Source organism: Tenrec ecaudatus, chromosome 3 (assembly GCF_050624435.1).
Source record: "Tenrec ecaudatus isolate mTenEca1 chromosome 3, mTenEca1.hap1, whole genome shotgun sequence".
Lineage (NCBI taxonomy): Eukaryota > Metazoa > Chordata > Mammalia > Afrosoricida > Tenrecidae > Tenrec > Tenrec ecaudatus.
Window position 1 is genome coordinate 65,665,056 of NC_134532.1, and position 23,319 is coordinate 65,688,374.

The 23,319-nt window shown below is 40.4% G+C and overlaps 1 pseudogene; it reads left to right on the forward strand.

The window, feature by feature from the left end:
• The first annotated feature begins 9,604 nt into the window (after positions 1-9,604).
• LOC142442274 (SWI/SNF-related matrix-associated actin-dependent regulator of chromatin subfamily D member 1 pseudogene) lies at positions 9,605-23,113 on the forward strand (annotated as a pseudogene).
• Positions 23,114-23,319: the final 206 nt, after the last annotated feature.

Consider the following 23,319-nt stretch of genomic DNA (forward strand, 5'->3'; position numbering starts at 1 on the left):
CAACTTACGTAATATTTTAATGGTTCGTTCATGCAGCATCATCTAAACTTTATTCCTCTATAGCCCTGCTTAACACTCCATATATATATATATATATATATATATATATATATATATATATATATATATATATATATATATATATATACCACATTTTGTATATTCAGTTCTCTGAACATACAGTTCACTGGAAGTGGACACTTAAATTGTTTCTATTCAGTTCTCTGGAGATAGATACTTAAATTGTTTCTACATTCATCTACTGTAAAGAGTGTGGCAATGAACACCGATGTACAGGTTTCTGTGTTTTCACTCTCCATCATTTTGGGCATATACAATGGATTGGGCTTGCTAAATCATGAGATAATTCCATGTTTAACATTTTGAACATTGAGATCTTCAACCGAAATGAATGAAGGATACAATTTGCCCACACCCTTGCCAATGCAAGGTAATGAGATGGCATCACATTTTGGGTTTGACTTGCTATCTCCAGTCACTTGTTTGGACATGTTGTCAGAAGAGACCAGTCCTTGGAGAACGGCAAAATGTTTGGGAAAGTAGAGGGCAGCAAAAGAGAGGAAAGCCCGCAAAGAGATTGATTGATGGTGACTGTACCAAAGGGCTGAAACTAAGAAAATATGAGAACGATACAGGACCAGTCAGTTTTTCATTCTGTGCCATACAGGCTCACTCTGAGAGAGAAGCAACTCCATGCTACCTAACAACAATACTCACTTGTCTGTCAGTTGTTGCACTGTGTGTAGCTTGTGTGTTGCTGGATGCTGGAAGCTAGGCCATTAATATTTCAAATACTAGCAGGATCACCCATAGTACACAGGTTTCAACAGAACTTTCAGACTAAAATCAGACTTCAGCCTGGTAGACAGCACTGAAACATTGTCAGATTCTGAATACCTCATACATAGAAGCGGAGAACAGTCAGCTGTATTGTCAGACAATGAGCCCCTCCTATTGTAAGGCATTCAGAACTACAGAAGAGATGCCTTCTCAGAGAATTCATCGTAATGTTATGGATGGAGTAAAGACTGCCAGAGTAGATTTCTTTAAGATGTTCATTTTCTGATGCAGCATGAGTATACGAGATAAATAGCTGCAAACATCTCTTCTCAATTGAGAGTTAGATGCATGAAACATAAATGTAGGGATACTGGAGATTGTCAAATGAAATGGGATGCACAAATATAGATATCTAGGCATTACAGATATAAAGTAGACTTGTATTGGCCATTTTGAATCAGATAATCATATGGTTTGCTGTGTTTAGGAATGAAACAATTAAAAGGACATTTCAAGAGGTTTCTTGGAGTACAGTGCTGCCTGTGATACAATATTCTCTAATCACATATGAGGAATTCAGTCACTGCAATTATTATTCAAATTTATGCATAAACCACTAAAGTTAGTGACAATGAAATTAAAGAATTCTACCATGGTCTTCATTGATCAAACATCCAGTAAAGATGCATTGTTAATTTTTAGTGATTGGAAAGCAAACATTGGAAACAAAGAAGAAAGAACAGTAGTGGAAAAATATGATTTGGTGACAGTCGTGAATGTGTAGGTTGCATGATAGAATTTCGCAAGACCAACAACTTGGTCTACCTTAGTTGAACAGCACAAAATGGTGACTATACACATGAACTTCTCCAGATGGAATATTAAGTGTCAAGTGGAGTACATCTCTGGGATGAAATTATGGAGAAGTTCAATATCAGCATCTAAAACCAGGCCAGGGGCCTACTGTGGAAAAACCCATCAATCATGCATATGTAAGTTCAGGTTGAAACTAATGAAAATGACCACAGATTCACTGAAATCAAATTATAACCTTGTTAAACTCCACTTGAATATCGAGAACACCTAAAGATCTGATTTGATGCAATGAGCCCTCATGAGAGAAGATTTATTGAGCCGTGAGATAACATCAGGAACATCACACATGTATAAATCTAAAGGTCATGTAAAAGATAGAAAGGAAAATTCTATGTGGATATCAGAAGAGATTCTGAAACTAGCTCTCAATTTTTGAGTACTTAAGTCAATTAGAAGAAATCATGAAATCAAAGAGCTGAAAAGAAAATTCCAAAAGGGTAGCTCAAGAACACAAAATAAAATATAAAATGTTCAGAGACCTAGAGTTAGAAAGGCCAAAAAGAGGAACACACTCAGTATACCTTAAACTGATAGAACCAGAGAAAATTTTCAAGCTTTGGGTTGCAATATGAAAGATTCTGTGAACAAAATGGTGAAAGATGTAGGAAGCATCAAAAGATAGAAAGTATACAGAGTCACTACATAAAAATATCACTCAACTTTCAACTATTTCAAGAAATAGTATACGACCAAGAAAAATGGTACTGCAGGAAGAACTTCAAGCTGCCCCGTAGCATTGGTGCAGACAAAAGCCAGGCTCCAGAGGTTGGTGGAATAACAGTGGAATGTTCTAATACGGTGATGAAGCCCTGGAAGCACTCACGCATGTATGCTAAGAAATTTGGGAGACAGTTACCGGGCCAAATGATTGGAAGAGATCCATATTTGTACCCATTGCAAAGAAAAGATGACCCAACAGAATTGTCAAATTATTACACAATATCATTAACATTACATGCAAGTACAATTTTGCTCAAGATCATCCAACAATGGCTTCAGTAGTACATTGAGAGGGAGCTGCCAGAGAGGGTCAAGCTAGATTCAAGAGTACTTGGAATAAGGAATATCTTTGCTGATGTCAGATGGTTGTTGGTTGAAAGCAAAGAATAACAGGAAGCTGATTTTATTGCCTATGCAAAAGCATTTGACTGTGCGCATCATTACAAAATCTGTACTATTGTGTTACCTTGTCAAGGTTTGGAACCACAATTGTTGCTCATGGAAGCAGCAGTCAAGAGATCAAAAGACTCATTGCACTGGGTAAATCTTCTGCACAAGACCTCTTTAAGGTATTGACAAGCAAGGGCGTTTCTTTGAGGACTTGGGTGCACCTGACCCATGCATGCCGTGTTATTTGCAATCACCTCATATGCTGGGAAAGGTGGGCATTGAAGGGGGAAGACTGGGGGAGAATCTATGAGTTTGGATTGTCATGTTGGAGAAGAATACTGAAAGCACAATGGACTGCCAAAAGAACCAATAATGGTTTTGGAAGCAGCACAGTCAGATTTCTCCTTACAAGCAAGGATGGCAGGTCATGTTCTCATGTAGTTTGGACACGTTATCAGGAGATACCAGCCTCTGGAGAAGGAGAGGGAGCAACATTGAGGAAGGCCCTCGATGACAAGATGGATTGAACCAGTGGCTGCCACAATGGACTAAAGCGTAAGGATTATTAGGAGTATGATGCAAGACTGGGCAGCGTCTAGTTCTGTTGTACACTGGATCGCTATGAGTGGAACAAACTCAATGGTCCCTAACAACACCACCACACTCACTAAAATAATTGGTAACCATTCAAACACTTCAGGAAATTGTAGAAGATCAAGAGCTGATGGCATTGCAGCACTATCTAGTGCACTGAAGGAGTTAGTGAAAGCAAGTTTCCTGGAATTGACAGAACACTGGTAGAAATGTTCCAATACCCATAAAGCACAGAAGATGCAAAATCTTCCATGCCAAGAAATTTGCAAGCCAACAATAAGACCAACTCACTGGAAGAGATTTATATTTGTGCCCACTTCAAAGAAAGGTGACCCAATGTGCAATGAAAATTACTGAACAATATCTTTAATATTAGACACAAGTAAATTATGCTAAAAATAAATTTTAAAATGGTTGCCACAGTACATATACAGGGAACTGCCAGGAACATAGAATGAGGATCATCATCACTGAGGGAGGGATCTTTGCTGAAAGCAGAGAACGACAGAAAGATTACCTTTATATGTGACCTCTTATTGGCGTACAAGTCACATATGATGCAAATTGATGTCTCACACCCATCCAAAAGAGAGTGCAATCATAACCACAATCAATTTTGGAACATTTTCTGCATTGTGTATCTGTGGAGTGGTTTGTCATATGAACTGACAATGCTATATGGACACTAATATATAAGTATATGCACTGTGTGCCTTAAGATATGATTCTAGGGTAGAACACAGAGGGATATTGAGACTGACCATGTTCTCCTTTTAAAATATCCAACAGAAGGAAGAGTTAGTTCAAAAAGAAACCACAGAAATTATTTTATCATCCTCGATAGCAGAGATCTATGAGAAAACACAAAAGAAATCTAGCAAGCAAATGAGGAAGAAATAGAAATGACATTTTAGATGATTAAGATTTCCAAAAAAAATAAAATCTCTGTGGTAGAGCATGGCAGACCCTCCTCTCCTCAAAGAGAATTAAAGACTGGAACACAAAGACGTGTGCTGGGAAAGCAAAATATCATCCATACGAAACGCTTGCTGCTCATTAGCTCCTTGAAAATAGGTTGCTATATTTAATTCTAAAGTTTACCCTGCGAGTATATTATCCTCCTGAAACTAGTTCAGACTCAGAGAATGCAATGAGTCAATGGCCGAATCAAAGGAGAAACGTAGAACCGCCTCAAGCTAACCAATGGTCTTTCCATCAAAGTGAACCCCCACAAACACGTATAATAGTTGAGGGAAGGGGTACCAAATCCATTTGAGAGTCATCTCTTTATTCTTCTTCAATGAAGTCCATTTTCCTACATTCTCCAGTTACAACTTCCTCTGCCCACCACTTCTTCTTCGTTTCTCAATTTTCTAAGAGCGAAGCACAAGTCTGAAGGAAACAGAATTTGTTCTCTAGAAAATTCAAAGGTTCATAAAAAATGAAGCAACAAGAAATTCCAGAGGGAACGGGAAGACCAAAAGTCTCAATTTCCTTTAATCACACGTCTGACTCTTTTTAGGTTCTTTAGCAGATGGGTTTGAGTTTATTTAGGGGATTGTTCAAATCCCTTAAAGATGGGTGCCATCAGTGTAGACTTATCCACAGGGACAACGCTTAGAGCAAAACAAACCTCTTACTTCCTAGAACTGAAAATGTCAACAGGATAAGCTTAAAAATCAATCTGCTTGTTCACAGAAAGGATCAGAAAATGTGTAAAGTGATCACAGATGCTCAGTTTGGGGGCCAGACTTGATGTGGTATGAAAGAAGAGTACTCCTACTAACAATCATAATTCAGTCTCCCACCGCCCGCCACCCCCCGACTTGGGAAGCAACTCTTTTTGCAAGCAAGCCCAAGATGTATCCCTCCAAAGAAGATTGGGAAGTGTTTCCTGTATCATCTTAGAAATAAAAAGAATGTAGCAGTACTCGTAATAGTAAGAAGTACAATGTGGTTGAAGCTGTTTATATGATATGATCTCACATAAAGTTACAACAATCCCGAAGAGTCTAAAATTAAAACTGTTTGCCAGTTTTATCAGGCTTTTTGAGTTGATCTGGATTTCTCAATATCATTACTATAGTGATTTAGGGCCAGATAATATATAGATTTGTTCTACATGTTGTGATGTTGTATATCATCCATGTCTTCTACCAGTAGGATTTATTATGCAAGTAAGATTTCTTTATTTACAACAATCAACAGGATTTCCAGATATCCCTGGGGACTAGGGGTATCCTGGTATTGAAAACGACTGGTCTTTATCCAGCTAATGCAAAAAAAAAATTAACGAGAGACGCTGGATAAGCATGTAACCTTTTTCTTTCATGGAATGTAAAGTGTACACCGACCCCTCCAACAGGAATCTACTTGCAGATTCTACAGCCACTCGCAAGACAGTAGCTGCAGGAATATGACGTCGACTGGAGGGAAAGGTCACAGTCACAAAAATGAAAAAAATAATAAAAGGGAAAAAAATCAACCTTAGGGACCTGTAACGAAGAGGGGAAATCAAATAACATAATAGAAAAATAACAAGTTTCAGAGTCTGATAACTCATTTGACTACAGGCAGCTCTTGTATTTATACACATATCTGAGTGGTCTTGACAAAAATGATTTACCCTTTGTTAAAATTCATTCTTTTGAATGCAAAAGTCCATCTGACATCAGCAGTGAACTCTATTGTTCCAGGTTACCTTCTGAATCTTGTCTGAACTGCACACTCCCTGTCTGTGTATTCTGTAAATGGTTTCTAAATAATCTTCGCTTGTATGTGATTGGAATGATATTGTCAACATTCTGCTTTCACCTTTCTTTGAAATGGGCACAAATATGTATTCCTTCCCATCAGTTGGCCAACTAGTACTCTCTTCCAAAATTTCTGGCAGACAATTGAGTGCTTCCAGTTCATCAGCTTGTTGAAACATCTCAATTGCTATTCCATCATTTCTGGAGTCTGCTTATTGGCTAATGCTTTTAGTGCAGCTTGAATTTCTTCATTCAGGACAATTGGCTTTTTCTCAGTATTTCTCTCTTGAAATGGTTCATGTGACTTTATGTAGACTTTCCACGGCCAATTGGTGATCCCTGACCCTTTCAATAATTTTACAATAGTCTGAGCACTGAAACTCAAGGCTTGAATTATTTCTCACACTCTTCCAGTTTAAGACATGCTGAGCGTGTTCTGCCTTTTGGGTTTTCTAGTCCTCGGTCGGTCTTAGTACATTTCATTATAGTGTTTGACTTTGTTGTCTGGAGCTGCCCTTTGGAATTTTCTGCTGTTTTTTTTTTTAACTTCATCATTTTTTTCTATGTGCCTCAGCTGCTCTACAATTAACAGCAACTTTCAGAGTCTCTTGACATCTGTTCATTTACTTATTTTTCCCTTCCTGTATTTTTTATTCCCTTTTGCTTTCTTTGCCTTTGATGTTCTTGATATCTTCCCCCAGTTCATGAGATCTTCTGTCATTAATGTTCAGTGCTTCATATTTGTTCTTGAGATGTTCCCCAAATTCAGGTTGGGCTCTTATGATCTTGGTTTCATTTTCCTTAGCTTCAACCTGAACTTATATATATGACCATTTGTCTGTTCCACTGTTGGTCCTGCCCTGGTTTCAGCTACTGATGTTGAACTTCTTCATCATTTCTTCACACACAAGTAGCCAATTTGATTTCTGTGTATTCTATCTGGAGAAGGCCATGTGTGTTGTCTCCTTTTGTGTTGTTGAAAAGAAGGTATTTTACATAGAGAAGTCAATGGCTTTGAAAAATGTCTATCATGCACTGTTCATTTCTACCAGCAAGATCATATTTTCCAACTACTCTTTGTTTCTAGTTTTTGCATTCCAAACATCAGTAAGTGTCAATACATATTGTTTGCATGTTAGAGCAATTTTAAACCAAAGATATGGGTAAATTATTCAATTTCTTCAGCTCTAGCTTTAGTGGTTGGTGCATAATTTTGAATAGTTTTATTGATTGGATTTCCTTAAATGCAGTTAGATATAATCCTATCAAAGAAAGGGTTGTACTTCAAGAAAGATCTTGAAAAGTCCTTTTTGAAGAAGAACCTCATGCGATTCCTCAGGACTCTATCATTCCTGGCACAGTAAACAGCATAGTTGTGTCATATTTAAAATGCCAACCCCAGACTATTCTAGCTCGCCAATGTCTCAGCTGTCTATGTTATGTGTTCCATTTCATTTTTCACCAATTTAAAATATCATGGATTCATACTTTGTATATCCCAAGTTCTAAGTATCAATTGATATTTTCAGTTGATTTGATTTTTTACTTTTTCTTTAAGTCATTTTGAATGGTTCCCCATTAGCAAATGAAAACCCCAAAGACTTTGCCCAGCATCATTCTTTTTGACTATATTGGAAAGGCAGTTCATCCTCAGTCACATTGTCATATTTTTAGTGACTGGCGACTTGATAGGGTCATTTGAGGCACTATCCTTAAGAATGTTCTACTTCTTCTCATGAGGTTTTCAGTGTGTGAAAGTGTTCTGATGCTCCTTGTAAGATCTTCAGTGACTAAGTCCTCAGAAGGTGATAGCACAAGTGGCCCCTGAGTAACAATCACCTTGATGGGAACTGGCATCTTAATGAGACTAATAATGGAACAAGCCAACTTCAGGTGACTGCTCAGTATCTGGAAATATACTGAAAACCCAAAACCATTTAAGTAGTATTTTAGCTCACAATGACATATCTAAATACAATCCTGAGACAAGCTTGTTTTACAAAATATGGACAGTACTTTTTTAAAAAAAGTCACTTGTATTAAAGACAAATATGGTTCAAGGCACAGTGTCAAAATAAAGGCGATATAAAAGACAAATATAATAATCCTGGATCTCAATTGAAAATACATATATTATAAAAAATATAACCTATTCATTTGAGTATGATGGTACAATACATAATAGTATTATATCAATGCTAGATTTCCTAATTTTGACATATACTATAACTATGTAAAATAATATATTGGTTTTGAGAAAATATACCAATAACAAAGTAGCACAGGGGCCTGAATTCTGTAATTGAGTCTCCTATAGTCCAGAAACAAAACAAAACAAAAGGAATAAGTATAAGTTGGTTGTGAATCTGAATAAGGGGCTTGAATGTTTTTTTTTATGGTCTCTGCCTTTTCCTATAATCACCTTTACTTATTTTTTAATCATTTTATTGGGGCTCATGCAAATCTTATGACAATCCATACATACATTAATTGTGTAAAGCACACTTATACATTCATTGCCCTTGTCATTCTCAAAATTCGCTTTCCGCTTGGGTTCCTGGAATCAGCTCCTCATTTTCCTCTGTCTCCTCTCCCTCCCTCCCAGCTCCTGCCTCCATCATGCACATTAAAAAACAAAAGTAAAGTGAAATACAACCCACAACCTAAAAACCAGTGCTTCATTATAAAATAACCCCCTTGATGTAACTGGAAGGTGGGTGTGTTGAGTCCTCCATGAGGCATCTCAGAAGAAAGACCTAGAGTCTACTTCAAAAAACCCAGTTGATGTCTCAATGGAGCACAGTTCCACTCTGACCCACATGAAACACCCTGCTTCAGAGGCAGGGTTTCCTGAATGCAAGCTACTTAGAGTAACAGGTGTTTTATGGTTAGGACTAGACAAGGAAGAAATGTATCAAGGAGGAGTGTGCTAGCTACATAATCTGATGTCAGTTTGAGGATTAAGAGTATAGGGGTGAGTCTAGGCTGTCAATCTGGATATAGCTAATGAGGCCTCTGTGTGGGCATGGCCTTCTCCTAAGGATTCTGGGAACTCCTGTATTCCTCTTTGGAGGTGAGAGACAGTCTCTTTCTCTCTCAACTCACTTCCTAGGAGACATCCCTACGGAGACAGATGGAGAGAGACTGATGGAGCCAGATCTCTGGAGATCCCTAACAATGCTGAGATGCTTACAACAGCACTGGATCCACAAGACATCCCACCCGCTAGCCTGTGATCTTACTGCATTCGACATTGTTGTATATGCTTTCTGAGTATGAGGAAGACTTTATTTTTATAGGTTGGTATCAGACATGGGCTAATATCGGACTTACAAGCTTGATCTGGGCTGGGATGTTTTCTCAATATTCAACTGCTCTTGTATATAAAGCTCTTGCTTATACACATATGAGTGGCCAGGAATTTGTTTCTCTAGTCTACCCAGAGTAACACAAGGAGGATATCATCAACTATGCAAAAACTTGCTGAGATCAAAGAGTCGCAGATTGAAAATTTACCACTGGAATTGGCAACATGGGGGCCTAACTGGAATGTGTTTGAGAAAGAAAAGGAGAGTGGGGAAAGAACAAGCCGAGACAGAAAGTAAAGCGCAGCATATTGTGGTGAAATGAAATTATATCCATCGTCTTTGATCCATAGTCTTCATGATTCTCACCAAACGACTGGGTGGGAGCCAATAAATAGGTTACAGAGGATTCTAATGAGGGTAGTACTCAGTTTTGCCACATAAGAGTGAGCCAAATCTCAAGCAAAAAGAAGACCGCCAAGAAAAAGCCAACAGCAGAGTACATGTGAGATCCCTCCTTGAAGTTCTGGACACCGAAAGGCGCCAGAGCCTAAGGCATACAGCAGATTAAATAACAGAGCCCAGACAGCAAGACAGGGTTGGGCTTCCTAGCTCCTGTCTGATCATTTTCCTGAGGCTACAGAGTCTGAAGAGAGCCTAGAGAGCATCAGACCTATGAATTTGAGTTGAATGAGGCTGGGGTGCCTTCTTGATATAAAGTTAATGCATAATATGCAATTATGTCTTGTACATAGATGAGTATCCCTGGTTTGTTTCTCTGGACCAAGGGCCGGCAACCTTTTAAGAGAGAAGAGCCAATCTGCCCTTCACAACAATTAAAAAATTTTTGAGAGTCATAAATATATATTTTACAAATAAGGAACATTTAAAATATGGTTATAAATTGAACTATAATAGTTTCATTTTTATTTTCAGAACCACATGTACATACTGAAAGAGCCTAACTAGAATCTAACTAGAGAGCCACAGCCTGCCAACCCCTGCTGTACACAACCCAGCCTAACATAAGTATTTTCTGTGAGTTCTGTCGGACAATTGTAACTGATTATGGAACCTAGCAGAGCGGTAGAGTTCGTGTCAGAGAGAAAGATGAGGGAAAGATGGTTGGGGGGTAGAGACATGACTGACTTCTGTCTCATATGAATTATTTTTTGAAAGATGTGCAATTGGACTCTACTTCCCTGGAGTATAGTTGGAGATTAGATGTGGATTCCCAAGCCATGTCCTCAGACATTCTTCTAAAGAATACTTTTATGAGAGGGAGAAGAGTCACTGCGATATAGTTGAAGGGAGACAAGGAGAAGCATTTTTAAGAACAGGGTTGGTATAGTACGTTTCCAATCAAGTAACTTAATTTAACTACCCATATTCTGATTTCTGCATACAAAGAAAATCTGTTTTCATTAGGTCACTTACTTATATGAAAGACAGGTTTAGTTTGAGACACAGTTTCATACTAAATTGATTGAATTATTGTGATTTAGAAAACCAAACTCACTGCCATCAAGTCAATTCTGACTTACAGTGATTCTATGGGATAGGTCAGAAGGTCCTCTGTGAGTTTCTGAGACTGTAACCCTTTACTGGAGTAGGAAACTTCATCTTTCTTTGAGGAGCAAGTGGAGCTCTGAACTGCTGACCTTGTGGTTAGCAACCCAACATGTGTCCTCTACTCCACCAAGACTCCAAAATGATCACTCACTGTAAATAAATAGTTAGTCTCACGTCATCTATAAACTGGTTGATATGATTCTCTTGATGAGGATGGGTCTTTTTTTATATGTTTCTTCTATATGACCTTCAAAGGAACAGTGAATTAGATAAATAACTTAAATAGCAGAAGTTAGCCTTTTTCTAAAGTAGTGTAAAACATTTCAAGGAAAACCAATCAACCAGCCTACCCCTTCACCATAACTGCATTGTAGTAACTGTCACTCGGTACTGTAGCCATGAGCTCTTTATATCTGAGCTGTAAGAACTTAAACGCTCAGGCCTTGCACCATGGACAAATCACTAGACCAAGGAATAGCTCCTCCTGAAAAGCCTTGCTTGAAAATACGCCTCTATTTTCCTTGGCACTGCCAGTCTCACTTCACCAGCAGGTGAAACTTTAAGAATGACTTTTTCCCACATAACCATATGGTATGAGACCTTAAGACATCTTGCAAAGCCTGTTCAATTGTGTTTAGTAAAAATCCCCACACTCCCTGTTTTGATTCCTTAAGAACTCTATTAGTTACTAATTTACTTTGTCTAATTTTAATATTTTTGTTCTACTGGATTATCAATTTTAGGAGGATCTAGTGAATTTTGAAATAGAATAATTCACATGATGACTGCCATTAAAGAACACATGCAAAGACTGAACTGAAACTATTCTTGACAAAAATCCTATGTACTAAGGTTGTAACTTCTGACCTCTGGCTTTCCCAGAAAAAATAAATCAAGAGTGCTACGACATTGCAAGGGAGCGCAGTTCTACTCCGACATACATGGGACACCATGAGTCAGAGGCACAGTTTACAGAGGTGTAAGGTAAGAATGAGCAGATATTTCACAGTTCTGGGCAAATATGGGAGAAACATATTGAGGAGGAGGAGATCATCAGCTATGTGAAATGATGCTGAGGGATCAAGTAGGCACAGATTGAAAATTTACCATCGGAAAGGGCAACGTGGAGGCCAAGTTAGAGTGTGTTTAAGAAACAAAAGGAGAAAAGGGACAGAAGCAGCAGTGTAGAAGTATAGGCGGCATTGTGGGGGAGATTATTGGCATCGTCTACCTGATTGTCAGGAAGCATTCTATAGAAATAGCATTCTGTATACCACGCCATGTACATCAGATCCAAATGTACGTTTTCAACAAGGAAACTAATAGCAAGAAATACAGCACTAAATCTGGACTATGACCTAGAATCAAATGAATCCCCCTCCCTGCCTACTTGTTAATAGTATCTAAGCTCCTTGTAATTAAGTTGTGCTGTTTCAGCTCCTCTACTGGGGGTAGCAAGCACTCAACAGGTTCTCTGGTTCAATTGGCAGATTTCATATTTATTAAAAGAAAATATTTCACAATTTTCAACTTATAATTTAATCTTGCAGGGGAAACACAAAGGTATTTTTAGATGTCTTTAAGCAAAATTTTACTCAATAGATGTATTTCAATGTACCATTTTTCCTATATGAAGAACTGAATTATCAAAATCTATAATAATAAAATTCATTTATAATTATCTGAAAAAATATCCTACTAGACTGATAGGATATTATTGGTGATATATATAATATATATACATATATTTCTCTTTACCAATTTAAGTGAAAAATGTATTCACATTTTATGAAGTTTTATATAAAATACAGTTAGAATGAATGATTGTTACATTTTGTTATTTATACATTTTTAGACTATAGCAATAATATATGAGGATTGTTTTCTGTTGAATATTTTTGTAATCTGCCATTTTTATCTTCTATATTTTTAATACCATCTTCATTATCTGAAATTATATATGTAGCTTTGAAAGATGATATACTTACATTCAGGAAAATTATATATACTTAAATATTAAATCATGACTTGTAAAGGCCTGTCAGTTTGTCCTCCTATGGTGGCTCACATGTTTCTTTGGTGTTGGAAGCTGTGCTCCTAGTATTTCACACACCAGCAGAATTAGGCAAGGTGAACAGATTTCAGTTGAACTTACTGGCTAAGAACAGACTATGAATAAGAAATATGTTTTCTACTTCTGAGGGTTTAGCTACTGAAAATATATGAAGAGCAGCAGAGCATTGTCAGGGCAGTGCCAAAATCTAGATGGAAAGTGTACACTTTATCTCAGGGGAAGGTCAGATCATACAGTGCATGAACTCCTTGGGACGAGCTGTCAGCACCTTCCCCTGAGCATGTTGCCTACACCATGGATGGAGATGATCCTGTCCTACTTGAGAATTTAAATCTGTTTAGTCACTGACTCTGTTACTCAGGATCCCGGGGCACAATTCTGCTCCAGGCTCTGTGTGTGCAGGGAATTTAGCACCAATATCTCTGAATTCAGACACTTTGGCATGTATTCCTTTCTCAGAGTTTATCTTAAGACAATCTGCTCCCACACATGGTACTTTCAATATTCTTCCCCAGCACCGGAATTCAAATGTATCGATTGTTCTTCAGTCTTCTTTATTCAATGTCCAACTTTCATATTATGGAAGCAATTCAAAATGCCATGGCTTAGGTGAGGCACACCTTAGTCCTGAAAGTAATATCCCTGCTTGTCAATACTCTGAAGAGATCTTGTGCAGCAGAATTACCTCATGCAATTCATATTTTGATATCTTCACTGCTGGAGTATATCCAGAGCATTTTAAGAAGAGGTTCAGCACACTGGCCACTAGTGAGAGAAGACTTGATGAGCTGTGGGATGACATAAAAAATTTCCTACATGAATAAAGCAACTGTAATAAGAGGAAGTAAAGAACAAAGTCTATGTCAGAAGAGATTCTGGAACCTTTTCTTGAAGATAGTGCAGCTAAATAAAATAGAAGAAATGTTGAAGCAAAAGATTGGACCAGAAAACTTCAAAGGGCAGCTCAAGAAGACAAAGGAGAGTATAATAATAAGGCCTGGCTTTAGAACATCACAAACAAGGACGCAGGCAGCAGTGCTTCTGAAGTTCAGCAGCTCCAAGGGAGAAAAATGGGATGTTCTATTCCCTGAAAGTATTATTGTCTTGAAAACCCACAGAGACAGTTTTTTAATTTCCCATTAATTATGAGGCAGTAATAAATAGACTGCACTGAGTTTTGCCATATATATACATATATACATCTCCCCCAAAACTGGAACCCCCAAAGCTATGTATGTATGTGTGTATTTATTACCAAACAACCTTATCACCCTCAAAGTTTTCTCCATTGCACTTAATATACTTGTTAAATCTGTGATCCCATTCTTGAAAACATTTTCAAACTCATCTATTTGGATGGCTGACAGCACGTCTCTCATTTTTCCTTCACCTCCTCTACATTGTCAAATCGCTGTCCTTTTATGTACCTCTTCATTGGTGGAAACAAAATGAAGTTGCATGGGGTGAGGTCAGGTGGGTTAGGTGAGTGGGGAAAGAGAGGCATGATGTATTTTTGCACAAAGCTGGCACACTGAGATGCCTGCACGAACAGGTACGTTGTCATGGTGGCAAAACCAGTCCCCCATCTGCCACAAATTGGGCCTTTTTGTAGCACACTTTTATACAATCTTTTCAAAAGCTCTGAATGGAAAGCTTGATCAACAGGTTGATTTGGGGAAACAAACTCCAAATGCACTATCCCCCTCACATCAAGAAAACAAATGATATTGTCTTGCACTTGATTTCCCTTGGAGTGTTGGGGGGTGAGGTGACAATTGTGTCTTCCACTGGCTTGATCGACGTTTGCTTTCAGGGTCGGAAGAATAGTGCCATGTCTCCTCATGGCACTTGGCACCTTGGTATAAAAGCCTGGCTCACTTCAGGGCTGTTCTCTGAAGGCGTGACGTGTTTCCATTAGACGGTCCTTGTCCTGGTCAGTCAGAACCCGCGGCTCTAATTTCACAGCAGCCCTTCTCGTTTCCACGTATTTCATTAAAATTCCCTGAACCGAGCTCCAGGATAGTCCAGCTAACTTCCCCCATCTCTTCAATGGTCCGTCTTTGGTCTTCAAGCACAAGTGCACACATTTTCCATTTTCAATATTTTCCATTCAGGAAGTTGACAGACACCCAGAATGCGGTTTGTCATTAAACACATTTTACCTTTCTTGAAATGAGAAAACCATTCATACACTTGAGTTTTTTCCATAGTGCTGTCCTTGTGAGCTGTGCTCAACATCACAATAGTTTCCGCAGCACAGTTTTCCTGTGCAGGAAACATTTCCCAGCCACACTCTGTTCTATTAAATGGGGAAACACCAAAACTAAGGTTCGAGAGAAACTGCTTTCACGAATCAATTCACTGTGGCCACGGTGACACAGTTAGTGCGCCACTGGGTGCCCTACATGGGGAGAATTGCTAGATGCTCACGTAGAGAGAAAAATACATACTAGCTCTCTTTTTAATTTAAGTACTCAACAAGCTCTGACTTTTATAGCCTTGAACAACAAACATATATCAAACATTGATGATGTTTGAATGTGATGGTGCACACAAGGGTAGAGAATCCAACACCTTGAAGGAATGTCACTGGACTCTAAGTGGTTTAGGTTAATAGTCTAAGGGGATACCAAGATCAACTGGTATTATCGACTTAACAAAGACTCTGCTCTAAATAACACAGTGGTGAGCAGCACCTGAGGTCTTAAAAGAAATGTCCCTCTAAGTGATAACAATTTATCTCATACCATGCAGAAGAAAAAGAATGAGGAAAAGTAAAAGACAGGAGATACAATTAGCTCCATGGCACAGGTGAACTCCAGTCTCCATGACATTGAGACTAGAAGAACTAGAGAGTACTTGGTTACCACTATCACATTCCCTTATAAGGGTCCCACTTGATGATCCTGGATCGAATGGGAGGAAGACATGGCACAGTACTCAAAAGCATCAAAGAGGGCGGGCTTGCTGTCAGATAGAGACTGGTAGAACCCCCAAACTCTGGTCCTCACTCCCTCGGCTTGATTTTCAAATAGTATACAGATTTAGGAGCAGAAAACAAATACTAAGAGTTTGTCACACTTTAGAATTTCAACCTTTTAAGATTCAAAGACAGAACTTACTCAAGGACCAATTCAGATGACTTAGAAGAAAATGAAGAATAGAAACAGGGAACATAGGGAAGAAGTGGTAAGTGATATTATATATATATATACCTTCACTTATTTTGCTCAGGTTTTACCTCACTTTTCTCATAAAATTCCTCACTGTGTTGCCTCACAGTTTAACAAATAACATTTTACCTCTTGGGTTCCAAGCACAAAAACCATCGCTTGGTGACTGCTGCCCAAATGTGACTGTGACTTGCCTAGATATATACCTCTGATGAGAGAGTGTTCAAACTACCTTACAAGATGTAGAACTTCCTTTCAAGATGTGGAACTACCTTACAAGACATGAAACTTCATTGCAAGATGCTGAATGATATACCACCTATGAACAAAAGTGACTATTTTTGAGAAAGACTAAAAGCCCAGTAAGAAATGCTGAATCACTACAGACTTATTGAACAGAAGTAAACCACCTACCAGGCTGGGACCTAAAACCTCCCCAGACAAATTTGGGCAACCTTGATAAGACCTTGGTGAATGCCAGAATGATGTCAAAGAGCCAGCAAGACTACCTACAGCAGCCCTGTAGAGACTGAACCAACTCTACCCGGGTGAGTACATCAATGAAGTCAATGCCCGACAGGACTAAGGGCCAGTCACTGATACACTGCATTCATCTTGTGCTACCCTGATAGCTAAAGACAAGTTAATTTTAAGATTGTTAGATTGTTTGATGTGTGTGTGTGTTTGAAGTGAATAAACCGAGCATTTAAGCGGCCATCTAGCTCAGAAGCAACAAAGCCCACATGGAAGAAGCACACCAGCCTGTATAAGGCATCATGCAAAATATATGTATATATGTATACATATATATGTATATATATGATATATATATACATATACATATATACCATAGTGAATGAACGGGGAAGTGCAGAGTGGAGACCCAAAGCCCATTTGTCGGCCACTGGATATCCCCTCACAGAGGGGTTTAGGAGAGGAGATGGGTCAGTCAGGGTGCGATATAGTATACTGATGAAGAACAGAGCTTTCCCCCAGATCCTGGATGCATCCTCCCCACAACTACCATGATCCGAATTCTACCTTGCAGGACTGGATAGGGCAGAGGTTGTACACGGTGCATATGGGAGGCACAGGGAATCCAGGGTAGACGATACCTTCAGGACCAGGGGTGTGAGGGGCGAGGCTGGGAGAATAGAGGGTGAGTGGGTTGGAAAGGTGGAACTGATTACAAGGATCCACATGTGACCTCCTCCCTGGGAGACGGACGGCAGAGAAGGGGGGGAGGGAGACTCCAGATAGGGCAAGATATGACAAAATAACAATCTATAAATTATCAAGGGCTCGGCGGGGAGGGAGGGGGAAAAAAGAGGACCTGATGCAAAGGGCTTAAGTGGAGATCAAATGCTTTGAAAATGATTAGGGCAAAAATGTATGGATATGCTTTATACAATTGATGTATGTATATGTATGGACTGTGATATGAGTTGTATGAGCCACTAATAAAATGTTTAAAAAGAAAACGTCAAAGAGAGCTAAGTAATTATCAATTGTGCCACTCATGACATTGTGCTACCTGACATGGGGCAAGAGTAGCTGACTCAACCATCTTGATGGCCTCGGGGATGTGGGTTTGCCATCGATACTTACCTAATCTCTTTCCTTCCATTGGAGTGGTCGGTGGCCTTTCTCTATGTCCACAGTGAACTCAAATGAGACCATAGCATCCCAAAGTAGTTACTCAGCATTGAGAGTAACAGAGAAGGGATACAATTTTAAGATGTTATTGTACTTTTCTGTTAGATATGGCCTAGATAATTTCCAATACCTGGATATTAAGTCTTCCTTACTCAGCTCAATCCGAAACACGACAGGGAACACCTACGTTCCATCAATAGTATTGTTGACATGTTCATTCATTGGTGATTTGCAGTCTCTTAAATTCAGGGGGGGAGGGCGGCACCCCCTTTACCTCTAAGCTAAGCCATTCCTTTCTGGTTTTCCATTGGCAATCTAAGATGGGTTGCTTCCCTGAGTGATTGACTTGCATAATGACTACTCCTTTCAGGGAAAACCGCACTTATAATTCAAAGAGGTGTTTTCTTAGACAATTCTTAATCAAAATTTTTATTTTTCTCCATGTTGGATCATGTGCATTTGTGACTCAGTACAATGTACTCCTAACTTCATGCAAGGCATCAAGTGAACAGTCCCATTGATCTCTCCTAAACCAGTAGAGTTCATTTTGTGACACTCACATCCACTCACACTCTCTGTTGCTAGGTACCTTCAAGTCAGTCCCAAAGCAAAGCTACACAGCATGACAGAACGAAACGCTACCCAGTCCTGCACCATTCTTGACGTCCGCTTTTCTTCTTGAGACCATCGGTACAGCCAAGGGGCCAATCCATCTTCTTCAGGGCTTGCTTCTTTTTAAATGCCCTCCCCTGTTCTACAAAACACGATGTCTGCTCCAGGAATTGGTCTCTCTTGACACATGTCCAGACTATGTTAGATAAAGTCTCACCCTGCCTCTGAGGAGCACTGAGACCGCAGAGCTTCCAGCATCACGGCAACACATCAGCCGCCAGAGTACAATAAACTCACGGATAAGTGATAGATATTCTCTTTAGTTTTCTATTTTTCAGATCTAGATTGCGTTGTTCAAAAAGAGCTATTGTCACACACACACACAAAAAGCCCTACTACATTTGTTGTTAATGGGTGTTTTTTTTTTTTAATTCTATGGCACCATTGATTGAAAACTTACCCCAGGATAAGAATTCAAGTGCAAGTCTATCATGAGTCATTGATCTCAGAAACTCCCAAGGGAGTAAAGAATGAGCTAGAGAAGAGAAAAAAGCCAACCAACGGTGCATTTTTAAGTCAGCTTTCACCTTCCCTGAGATCTGAGTTTTATTCCCAATCAAAACACCCTATGCACAGCCACTACCCATCTGACCGTGAAGGCTTGCGGAACAGATTTCAGCAGAGGTTCCAGACTAAGATGTACTAAAAGGCAAGGTCTGGTGATCTACTTATCAAACTCAGCTAATGAAAAGCCTGTGGATTAGCAGTCCAATCTCAATAGATGGTAAGGGCAGTGCAAAACTGAACAGTATCGGATTCTGGTGTCTATGGGTTGGCCAAGCCCTCTGGTGGTATAATCAGTCCCAAGTTGAGCTAATAACCACGGAGTCGATGCTTCAAACTCACCAGCTGGTCGGAGGGAGATATAGGAGACGTTCTGATCCCTTAAAGATTTACAGCTCGGACACCCACAGGGTAGTTTTACTTTGTCCTGGAGTCACTATGAGTCAGAATCGCCTCAATGGCAGTGAACTTTTACATGGGGTGGCCAAGGGAAGAGATGGATTTGACAGGTGTCAAGAACAACATTCTGAGACAAAAGTCCCCAGGGACTTCTGATTCCTAGACGCAGAGAATGAGCCCATGGCTATATAATACAGTACAAGCCCTTGGGCACGGTGTCATCATTCTTTGTAGTAAATGACTAACTTGTGCAAGTGTGTGCCAATAGGGAATGATAGGCACTGACAGTGTCTGCTACAATCTACTCCTGTCTACTCATATCCAATCTAGAGCTGTAAAGTCAATTCAAACTCATCTTTACTTTAGCAGATAATTTCATCTTTCTCCTGCAGAGCAACTGGTGAATTTGAACTACCAACCTTACAGTCAGCAGTCTAATACTTACCTGTCAATGGAAGCAGGACCAAAATTGATTTTTGAATCCCTGTCCTTCCAAGATGTGGTTTCGTATGATCAATGTTCTCCAACAATTTTTTGGTCTCCATGGAGATATACTTTATCAAAAGCATAGTATTGACCTTGATTTCTGAGGTTTTCTGTAGAGCTTCACAGTAGCTAAATCAGCTTCTTTGAGTTGGAACCTGTTATTGAACTTACTCATAGCCTCCAGCTCTGCCACATTGGCGACTCTGCAAACATTTAATTGGCCAATAACAGACACTAACTTCCATAGGAAAAGCTCTCCTGTGTCAGCTCAAGTCCTTTATCCAAAAAACCCTCATATATCTAGATATGATTCCTTTGATAAATGTTCATTTGCCTCGAGGAAGGAGTGAAAACAGATAGTGTAGATATTAATTTCAGAGTCTTTCTCTTAGCCTCCTCTTTATCCAACAATCTTTGAGTCTGAGAATTGGTTCATATTCAATTATTTGCAAAATAGTTCAGGTTTTCTATTCTGACATACATCACCTGTACTCACCTGCTCTTTCTATTTTTGATATTAATTACATTTTATCCCTATAATACGACTATTTCACTTTCAAAATATCATTGTCTATGGGGGATGGACAATAGAAGAGTGGGTGAAGGGAGACATCAGAAAGTGTAAGACATGACAAAATAATAATTTATAAATTATGTCAGGTTCATGAGGGAGGAGGGAGGGGGAAATGAGGAGTTGATATTAAGGTCTCAAGTAGAAAGCAAATGTTTTGAGAATGATGATGGCAACGCATGTACAAATGTGCTTGACACAATGGATGGATGGATGGATGGATGGTGATAAGAATTGTATGAGTCCCCAATAAAATGATTTATATATATATATCACTGTCTATTTGCCTAAATTATATGCCTTTGCAGATTACTTTCTCCTGATGGTCCTTCTGGATTTTCTACCCATTACAGTGATTGTGCCGACTTTTCCTCTCATGAGTAACTGAAGTGCTTATTGCATTATCTTATTATCCTCCTTGATATCAAGGTACCCAGTCACTCAGTTATATCACCCAAATTACCTCCAAAGAACAAACATTGATGACCTTCTCAGTGACGGCCACAACCCCTTCACTTGTCCATTACTGATCATTAGGCTACAGGGTCCTTTGGGTCCTCCTGCAGAGATCCGTCATCTTCCTTACATTATAAAGTCACTGTAGTATATTTAGTGCTCTGAGATTTTGACAAATTCTTCAATATGCTGGCAAAGCTAAGCTGGTCTGCTAACTATACCTCAATCACCATCATTTGTTCCATACAGAAATTAATCCATCAGGTCTAGCCACCTTGACATTAAATTATAAGTCATGAAAAAGTGACTTGACACTGATAAACTCTCTCTTTACCAGTTCTATCCCTATAAACAGCAGTTCTCAGCCTGTGGGTCAAGACCCCTTAGGGGGCCAAACGACCCTTTCACAGAGGTTGCCAGATTCATAACAGTAGCAAAATGACAGTTATGAAGTAGCAATGAAAATAATTTTATGGGTGCAGCTGCAGCCGCGGCTCGGGGGAAGATGGCAGCCCGGCAGGCTTCCAGTCAGTGGCTCCGAGTGGCAGCGCCGGAGCCTCAGGAGGGGCGGGCGTGGTGGCCACCCTCGGCCAGGGCGGGACTCGGGGGGGCCCCCAGTGCTGATGGGCCCGGCGCCAGGTCAAGGGCTGCACCGCTCCCCAATGCCCAGCGCGGCCTATCCGAGACCAGGTATGCTGCTGGGCAGTCGAATGACACCTCAGGGACCTTCCATGGGCCCCCAGGCTATGGGGGGAACCCTTCAGTCCGACCTGGCCTGACCCAGTCAGGGCTGGACCAGTCCTGCAAGAAACCTGCGCCTCAGCAGATCCAGCAGCAGGCGGTACAGAATCGAAACCACAGTGCAAAGAAAAAGAAGATGGCTGACAAAATTCTACACCAAAGGATTCAGGAACTGGTACCAGAGTCTCAGGCCTATATGCATCTCCTGGCTTTTGAAAGGAAGCTGGACCAGACTATCATGAGGAAACGGCTAGATATCCAGGAGGCCTTGAAACGGCCCATCAAGCAAAAGCGGAAGCCGCGAATTTTCATTCCTAACACTTTCAATCCGGCTAAGTCAGATGCCAAGGATGGGGAAGGGATATGGCTTCCTGGGAGCTTTGGGTAGAAGGACAGCTCCTGGAGGATTCCGCCTTGTCCAAATATGATGCTACCAAACAAAAGAGGAAGTTCTCGTCCTTTCTTAAGTCCTTGGTGATTGAGCTGGACAAAGACCTATATGGGCCAGAGAGCCATCTGGTAGAATGGCACAGGATCGCCACCACCCAGGAGACTGATGGCTTCCAGGTGAAGCGGCCGGGAGACGTCAATGTGCGCTGTACTGTCCTGCTGATGCTGGATTCTCAGCCTCCCCAGTTTAAATTAGACCCTCGCCTGGCTCGGCTCTTGGGCATCCACACGCAGACCCGTCCCGTGATTATCCAGGCCCTGTGGCAGTATATTAAGATACACAGGACCCTCGCGAGCGGGAGTTTGTCATCTGTGACAAGTACCTCCAGCAGATCTTTGAGTCTCAGAGTATGATGTTTACCGAGATCCCCCAGCAGCTCCATGCTTTGCTGATGCCCCCGGAACCCATCATCATTAATCACGTCATCAGTGTTGACCTTAATGATCAGAAAAAGACAGCTTGCTACGACATTGACGTAGAAGTGGATATGTTGAAAACTCAAATGAATTCCTTCCTGCTGTCCACTGCCAGCCAGCAAGAGATCGCCACTCTAGACAACAAGATCCATGAGACCATAGAAACCATCAACCAGCTGAAGACCCAGTGGGAGTTTATGCTAAGCTTTACCCGAGACCCTCAGGGCTTCATTAACGACTGGCTCCAATCCCAGTGCTGGGACCTCAAGACCATGACGGACGTGGTGGGTAACCCAGAGGCGGATCATGGAGCTGAGTTCTACTTCCAGCCTTGGGCTCCGGACGCCGTGTGCCGCTACTTCTACTCCAAGGTGCAACAGAGGCGACAGGAACTAGAACAAGCCCTGGGGATCGCAACACCTAGGAACCCCAGCCACCGATTCTGAAACCGGGCCTTGTGCTGCCTGCCTCATTGCACCCGCCTTGGCCTGGGCTGGGGCCTTCCAAGGGATGCTGTTGGTTCAAGACCACCACCAGAACAAAGAGGATCTCACATATGTGTCTTACCAGACACCTGTTGGCCTCTTCCCCCACCCTAGCCTTTCCTGATCCCCAGATTCCCTCTGCCCGCCCTCTAGGTAGCGTTAGAGAACCTGTAGTGGGACTCAGGGCTCTGAATGGACGGGCCCCAGGCCAAGTGGTCTTCAAG